Here is an 8374-nt window from a genome sequence, read left to right as displayed (position 1 = left end):
GTTAACGCTCTTCCCCGCACCTGGATCTCTAGGAAAGTGGAAAATAGTTTCTCAACCAGCCCAGCGTTTGGCATTGCGCAACACACAGAACCTTTACTGGGAAATAACTTTAGTAGTAGGACAAGGTAGGGGCCATCACAAATGCAAGATTCCTTCAAAGATTTAAATGTACGATACTCAACCCAAACTAATGTTGATGTGTTATGATTAGCCCTTGTAAGTTTTTATGTGGATGACCTGATTCAGACAGCATGGGAGTAGCAGATGTCCATAGCCCCAAACCAACCTTTTGTGTTCAAGAGCAATGGGAGCTGTAGCCCCAACATCTCCTAAAGAGCCACAGGACCTCCTGCATCACTAAGTGCTGAATGGGTCTTGAGGGTCATTGGACAGCTGAATACATTTTAAATAGGTATACTGCGCATGCTGCTGCTCCTGGATTGATGGACAATTGGGGGGGGGGCATAAATGTGCCTTGGTGTGGACCAGAAATCTGTCCCCTAGAAATGGATTCTTACCAGCACATAGGTTTTTAAGTTGCAAAGGAATTGGGAAAAGCTGTCTCACACTGGGATTTTGACAGTTTTGAAAGCGGACTGAGCAATTGGCAATAAATCTCCATAATGCTGTAATTCAGGTTTTGTGGAGTAATGGTTTGCTTGACAAAATGTGTAGCCTTTCTGTTCTGTGAAGATAACTTAGAAGCCCTAGGATGGGAACAATAGGGTTTGTCCATTTGAATTGGGGTGCTAAATGTTGAATCCTGGACATACTGAATTCACAGTGGCTGGCTTGTTTTAGCAAAACTATCTCCTATCTCCATGTGCTACTCGGGGATGGTTTTGTTTGAAAGCAAGAAGGCACTGTAATCTTGCAGATGATGTCACGTTTTGATTGATGAATGAGTTTGCCAGCTCGCAGTCGATGCAAATTAGCAAAACTTTCGTGTGCGTAACCTTTTGCTTCCTAGCCTCGAGCTGTTGAGAAACGGTGAGTGCTTGGTCATGGCTCATTAGCCTGGTTATATCCACTGCACACTTCATCTTTTGCCTTTGTGGCCGCCAGATGTGTTTCCTGTCTCAACTACATGAGACAGTGAACACAACGATTTCCATCAAGGAAAGGCAGGCTCAAATGCTTTGCCAGCTGGGCCATTACATTCCTTGGATGACCTTAGAGTAGGAGTGTGAGACCTTTGGCCTTCCAGACATTGGATCTGAGTCCTAGCCAACATGGCTGGTGGTCAGAGATGATGGGATTTGTAGTCCTTTTTAGTGCTTCCTTCGTGTAAACAATGAGAGGAAGACAAGAGAGACACTAGCACATTGTGAGAAGCTAAGGAGATTCTAGCCCTCTGTTGTTTTGGCTTTCTCTTTGTATTCTGTTTTAAATGCAGGGGAGCGGCTGAAATGTAATACCCCATTTATAGTTTGGATTGGTATGGTGTAGTCCGTGTTTTCTCCCCTTAACTCTGTCCTAACAATTGTACATTTACAATATTGTATCAAACTCCGGGAGAAGTGTGAATTGACCTAAAAGTATGAAACTGTATGATGACAAAACACTATTCTAAAACTGCCCACCTGAGATTCATGCCAACTGGTATTCAGAGACTTAGTACCTCTGATAGTGGCAGTGGAAAGTAGCTTATTGCCCTGAATATAATGTCTGCAGGATGCGGGTGGTGCTGTGGGTTAAACCACAGAGCCTAGGACTTGCCGATCAGAAGGTCGGCGGTTCGAATCCCCGCAACGGGGTGAGCTCCCGTTGCTCAATCCCTGCTCCTGCCAACCTAGCAGTTTGAAAGCACATCAAAGTGCAAGTAGATAAATAGGTACCACTCCAGCGGGAAGGTAAACGGCGTTTCCGTGCGCTGCTCTGGTTCGCCAGAAGCGGCTTAGTCATGCTGGCCACATGACCCGGAAGCTGTACGCCAGCTCCCTCGGCCAATAAAGCGAGATTAGCGCCACAACCCCAGAGTCAGCCACGACTGGACCTAATGGTCAGGGGCCCCTTTACTTTATAATGTCTGCACTTAACCTGAGGGAAACCAAGCTATGGAACTCTTTACCACAAGCAAAACACTGCATCGGTTCCCAAAGGTTATGGATTAGATCTCAGTGGAAAATGGTGCCAGTAACTGCCAGCTGGCTGCCAAACACTCCTTCCATCTGCCACCATTCAGTGATGAGCTCTGCCTCTGCACCAACATTTTCTGACTGATTTCAGCCATCTCTGGTGGACCTTGCAGGGTAGAACGTTCTGGGGCGATGCATTAAACAAGGTGACTGCCATGTGTCAAAACATATTTTTTGAACAGCTTGCCTTTGGCTTTTGTTTTAATTACTTGCATATTGCTGCAAAACTTGGTGTTTCTTTTTAAGTCCCGATAAGTAGTGAAAATGTCCTCCTGAGAAAGGTGCTGAGGCATGTGAGGAGCCAGGTGCAAGGTGTCTGCCTCAGCAGTTCTCTTTTTCAAGCACCAGTAAACAGTTTCTCAAACACCCAACTGGGGGGAAAGGAAAAGACATATTCCAGCAATTTGCTTAAGCAACTGCCCTGTTGCATAAGCTTCGTGGATCAGTATAACAGAAAAGCATACAAAACAAATAGCATTTTAATGAATGCGGCTTTGCAGGAAACAAATACTTGTTTGAGGGAAGTGCTGCTCAACTCAATGGCTCTTACTTTGCAGTACAAATGCATAGGACTGCACTGGGGAAAAATGCTTTCAAAATCTTCCTTTGACATCAGTGGCTTCTATTAACCTCACAGAAATGAACAAAACGTGAAAATGAGTATCCTTTACAGGGCCTTGCTCAGGACACTGGTACCACCACTTCACAGCCTATAACAGGGATTGGGGGAGTCCATGATCCTACAGCTGTTGTACTTCACATTGGGCAAAAGATTCCTGCATTGCACAGGGTTGGACTAGATCACGGGTGTCAGACACAAGGTCCGCGGGCCGAATCCGGCCCGCGAGACCTCGTCATGTGGCCCGTGTAGCCTGGTCTATATATATCTGTGAGGGAAGCTTGGGCTGCGGCGCGCGCGCAGGGCGCCTCGGGTCCCTTCTGCGCAGGCGCAGACCTCCCCCTCCTCCAGCTACCTAGCCGAGACTTATTTGACACGGCGAGGGCGGGGTTGGATATGGGAGGCTGCCGCCGCTGCTCTCAACTTCCTTTCGGGCTCGCCAGGGTGAAATAAGTCCCGGCGGGAGCGCAGCGCGCCTGCGCGAGGTGGAACGCGGAGAAGGGCAGAGCCGGCTTCGCGCACGTTGGAGAGAGGGAGACTGAGAGCGCGCTTGTGTTTCAGGAGCGCGCCCTGTGAATACTCGGGGCAGCGTGCTTTTGCTTTGCTTTTCTTTATTTCTTTAGGCGCGTTTCCGCGCTGCCCAATGAACAGCATCCTCTGCCTCTGGGGATTCACGATTCAAAAGCAAATTCGATACGTAAATAACGTCAGGCGCAGCTTCCGCAGGGTGCGTGTTGCAAAAATTTATATATGGAAAAAAGCTGATAAGGAATTGGTTTATATTGGTTTATATATGGGAAAAAAGCTGATAAGGAATTGGTTTATTTCATGCAATTTTTTCCTCAATGTTATTACAGGGTCCGGCCATCAGTTCCCGCCTTCCTCAAAGGTTTAGGGTAGGTAGCAAAGGGGAAAAAATCCAAACAAATGCTCGATTAAAATTTGGGGAATGAGAAAAATTAAAACCTGCACATCTTGTGTAACTTAAACACCAAGCCAAACAGGAAACAATTTTTATATTCATATATGTATTCAAATGAAATCAAGGTGTAGTGTTCCATGAGCCAGAAGCTCTGCATTACTTAATCCAGCTGTTAAAGGTGTCATGGGCTTTGAAGACACTCGAACTGGCCCTTTGAGGGTGACCAAACTGCTGATGCGGCCCCCGATGAATTTGAATTTGACATCCCTGGACTAGATGATCCTCACGGTCCCTTTCAATTCTAGGATCTGTGAGCTCCCATCAGCCTTGACTCTTGGGAGATGTAGTTCAGAAACATCTGGAGGAGCAGCGCTTCTCCTCTGTTCCCAGGGCTTGCGGTGGGAGGAGGGTTTTTCCTCCCCACCGCCAACATTCAGAACAGCATTCTGAATGTTGGCGGTGGGGAGGAAAACCCTTCTCCCAACGCAAGTCTTCAGGACAGGTCCGGGAACAGAGGGGAAGGTGCGCTGCGCTTCTCCTCTGTCCCCGGACCTGTTCTGAAGGCTGGCGGTCCACCGCCAGCCTTCAGAACAGCCTTCCGAAGGCTGGCGCAGGGAGGAGGTCTCTCCGCCCCACCGCCAGCCTTCGTAACAGCCTTCCGAAGGCTGGCGGGGGGAGGAGGTCTCTCCGCCCCACCACTAGCCTTCGGAAGAGGTCTGGGGACAGTGGGGAAGACGCGCTGCGCTTCCCCGCTGTCCCTGGAGATTTCCCTATGGGCTTTCATCTTGCGAAGCAAGCCCATAGGGAAATTCGTCTGGCGAAGCATCTCGAAAAACGGAAAACTCTTTCTTCTTGCGAGTTTTCCGTCTTGCGAGGCATTCGTCTTCCGAGGTACCACTGTAGTAGCTTTTGATCCTCTATAAGTGGCAAAGTATTACTGTTACTAAATATAATAGTGAATTTTTATTTGTATCCATCCCTCCCTGGCCGAGGCTGGGCTCGGAGCGGCTGACATCATAAAAACAACACAATATGCATAAAAACAGACATCAATTAATTAAAATACATCTTAAAATTAATTCAGACAAGTTAAAATCTGGGCAGGTGGCAGTTATCAGGTTGGAATTGAGAGTGGCTGATACTTGCCAGGACCAACTGTTTCCACTGATCATACAAGGACCTGTGAGTGGGTTGGGGGCTCCTTCGGGCTTGTTTTATACACAGGAAAGTAAGTCAAACTGCATCCTGCCCAAACTCCTGGCGGAACAGCTCCGTCTTGCAGGCCCCACGGAAAGATGTCAAATCCCGCAGGGCCCTGGTCTCTTGTGGGAGGGCGTTCTACCAGGCCGGGGCCACAACCAAAAAGGCCCTGGCTCTAGTCGAGCCCAGTCTAATTTCCCTGGGGCCCGGGATCTTCACGGTGTTGTTGTTAGCAGACTGTGAGGTCCTCCGCAGGGCACACCAGGAGAGGCAGTCCATAGGTACGAGGGTCCTAGGCCGTATAGGGCTTTAAAGGTTAAAACCAGCACCTTAAACCTGACCCTGTACTCCACCGGGAGCCAGTGCAGCTGGTATAGAACTGGGAGAATGTGATCCCACGGCAAGGACCCCGCCGCGGCATTCTGCACCCGCTGGAGTTTCTGGGTCAGTCTCAAGGGCAGCCCCACGTAGAGTGAGTTACAATAATCAAGCCTGGAGGTGACCGTCGCATGGATCACAGTGGCAAGGGCAGGGTGAAAGAGGTAAAGAACCAACTGCTTAGCTCGGCGGAGATGAAAAACATGCATGCTGGGGACGTTTGGAATTTTCAGCTTTGGCCTGTATTGGGCCGTCTCTTCCTTCCACCCCTTGACATGTAGCTCACACCAAAATGTTTTTTAAAAAGCATGGCAGATGATGAACCAAGCTGAAAAGGGGTTGCTGAAATTAGCTTGAGCCAAAAATTAAAGCATGTCTAAGGATGATCTGGGGACGCAGGTGGCGCTGTGGGTTAAACCTCAGAGCCTAGGACTTGCCGATCAGAAGGTTGGTGGTTCGAATCCCTGCGACGGGGTGAGCTCCTGTTGCTCGGTCCCTGCTCCTGCCAACCTAGCAGTTCGAAAGCACGTCAAAGTGCAAGTAGATAAATAGGGACCGCTCTGGCGGGAAGGTAAACGGCGTTTCCGTGCGCTGCTCTGGTTCGCCAGAAGCGGCTTAGTCACGTTGGCCACATGACCCGGAAGCTGTACGCTGGCTCCCTCAGCCAATAAAGCGAGATGAGCGCCGTAACCCCAGAGTCGGCCACGACAGGACCCAACGGTCAGGGGTCCCTTTACCTTTACTTTAAGGATGATCCAAGAGTCTTTGTTCACAGCATCTGGACCTGAGACCTTCACACCAGCACACCAAATAACGATAGACAAGGGGTGGAGGAATCTCTGGCTCTCAAGTCCCATCATCCCTGACCATGGTCTGTACTGCCTGGGGCAGAGACCGACAACATCGGGGGGGGGCACAGGTTAGCCACCCCTCCAGAAGAATAAGATCATCCAAAGTGGCAGGCGGCCAGGGCATCTGAGGTCCCACACTGCTTTCAAAGAATGTGCCCTAGAACCACCATCCAATAGGGTGTTTGTGTGCATTGGAGGGGTGCCTTTGATAATGCGTGCCTCCATCTTCAGATATTGCATAACCTTGCCTAGGAATTTACTAGCAACATATTCTGTGATCTATTAGGCGAACCTTCATGGAGGCCAGGCCAGCTCCCAAAACAGCCCAATTCCAGTTTTGCAAACACTCCACAGTAAGTTTGGCATGCATTTTGTTTTCTGCAAAGCCAGTTGCTCAGTCACGAGTGCCAGCTGTTCTGCAGCCATTTGCAGCCCACACACACTTGCAGAAACAAATCACGTATATTTCACTAAAGTACTTTTCCACAGTACATAAATTTTGCTGGTGTTATTTCTCCCATAAGGAGAAATGAGCGAGGAAGCTGTGAGCGAAGGGCAAACTGAACGTGACAAACACAGGCAGGTGTGTTTGAACACGGGACTAAGATCTTACAGCAAAAGCGGGCTCTCCGTACAGATCAACCTAATACAAATCTATTTGCGGGCACACGCGCTAAACCCTGTCTGTGGTGCCTACGCCTTTCCCCAAATGATAAGACAAGAGACCAGAGTATGGGTTCAAATTGGCCACAACTTTATTGAACTTCAGAAGTGGGAAACTTGGCACAGGCCTTGGCAGGTAACCCTCTCAGCCCGCCTGGCTAAGGATATGCAGGCAGTTGAGGCCCAGTGAGAGGGGACTAAAAGCGCAAACTTACACAGCATGCCCTTCCACTGACCTTGTCCGGGGAGTTTGACCTACAAGCTGTCGCTCTAGGGCCAGGGACTCCCGGTTTTGCCCTTTAACGGGCCCTGCAAGCACCGCCGCATGGGGAGGAAGCACGAATGCATCCTCACCAACTTGATGTTAGACTAAAGGCTACCTTGCCAAGGCCCAAAACCACCACTCGAGGCCCTAAGGGGCCTCGCTGTGTGATAGGAATTTTATGGTCTTAGATATATGGCAACATTCATAACCACACGTACATAGATCAGCACAGGAAAGCCAACCTGGAACCATTTTGATTCCTAAACTGAGCAAATGTTTCTCTGCATGGTCAAAATGGAAAAGCCTCCCATTGTCTCTTCCTTCACAAATCCTGTCTTAATCTGTGTTTGAATAAGGGTGTGAGCCTTATCATTACAAAAGACTGCCCAGGCTCCCCAAGAAATCCAATCAAGTAACCTGCCAGACAGGAAATAAACAAAGCGACAGGAGAAAACAACATGCAAATGTTCTGTTTTAGACCGCCTTATCTGGGGGGTGGTCTTAGGTTACACCCCTTCTGTGATGAATGCATAATGTTTCTGGGGGTGGTCTGGATCTAGAGGATGGGAATTTCAAAAGTCTTTATAAGCCCTTGCACAGCATTTTTTGGGGGTCCTCTTCCTCTCCTGCGTGTGAGGGAAGCACCCTGTTGCAACAGATCAATAAAGATCAAGCTTACTAGCTGCTTTGCTTCTCAATAGTCTCTGGTTGACCTCTGTTATTTTCTCCTACCAATAGGGAACCTATGTAAGGACTCTAAATGGGCTCTTGGATACCCCATAAGGGAAAAGGGCATATTTTTATTTACAACAGCTGCCAAGTCCCACAACCGAGGACCAATCAAACCCCGCCATCTATCCAGTCCCCAAGGGCTCGTCGCAAGTCGTGGAGCCAGAAGTCATTGCCCAATGAAGTCATTGATCCTGGAAGGAAGAACGGCAAAAGAGGCTTGAGCCCAGGAGTCAGTCTCTTTTCTTTTGGCCTTAGGCCCGCCCCTGGCCGGCCGTCCATTGTCCTCCCTGGCCGAGGGCGGATCAAAGGCCAGCTCAAGCAGGTGGGTGGCACCCGCCCAGGTGAGCCTTGCTCGGTGCCACAAACCCTGCCCACCTGTGGGGAAGGGAGGGCGGATATTCACAGACACAAAGCAAGAGCTTAAATGCAACTCAAAGCAGGTGAGCCCGGCTGTACAGCACACGACAACACGCAACGCACGAGGCAATTCCATTTAGAAGACATTCTTGAAACCCATTTTACAGATGGGAAGCAACTGAAAGCTAGAAACTCTGATCAGGAGAACAGATCACTAAATCTAGGACAATTAATTCAAAACACAAAGCA

The sequence above is a fragment of the Podarcis raffonei genome, chromosome 1, assembly GCF_027172205.1.
Source record: "Podarcis raffonei isolate rPodRaf1 chromosome 1, rPodRaf1.pri, whole genome shotgun sequence".
Taxonomy (NCBI): Eukaryota; Metazoa; Chordata; class Lepidosauria; order Squamata; family Lacertidae; genus Podarcis; species Podarcis raffonei.
The sequence above is the reverse complement of the archived record's forward strand: the minus strand, read 5'-3'. Positions refer to the sequence as shown.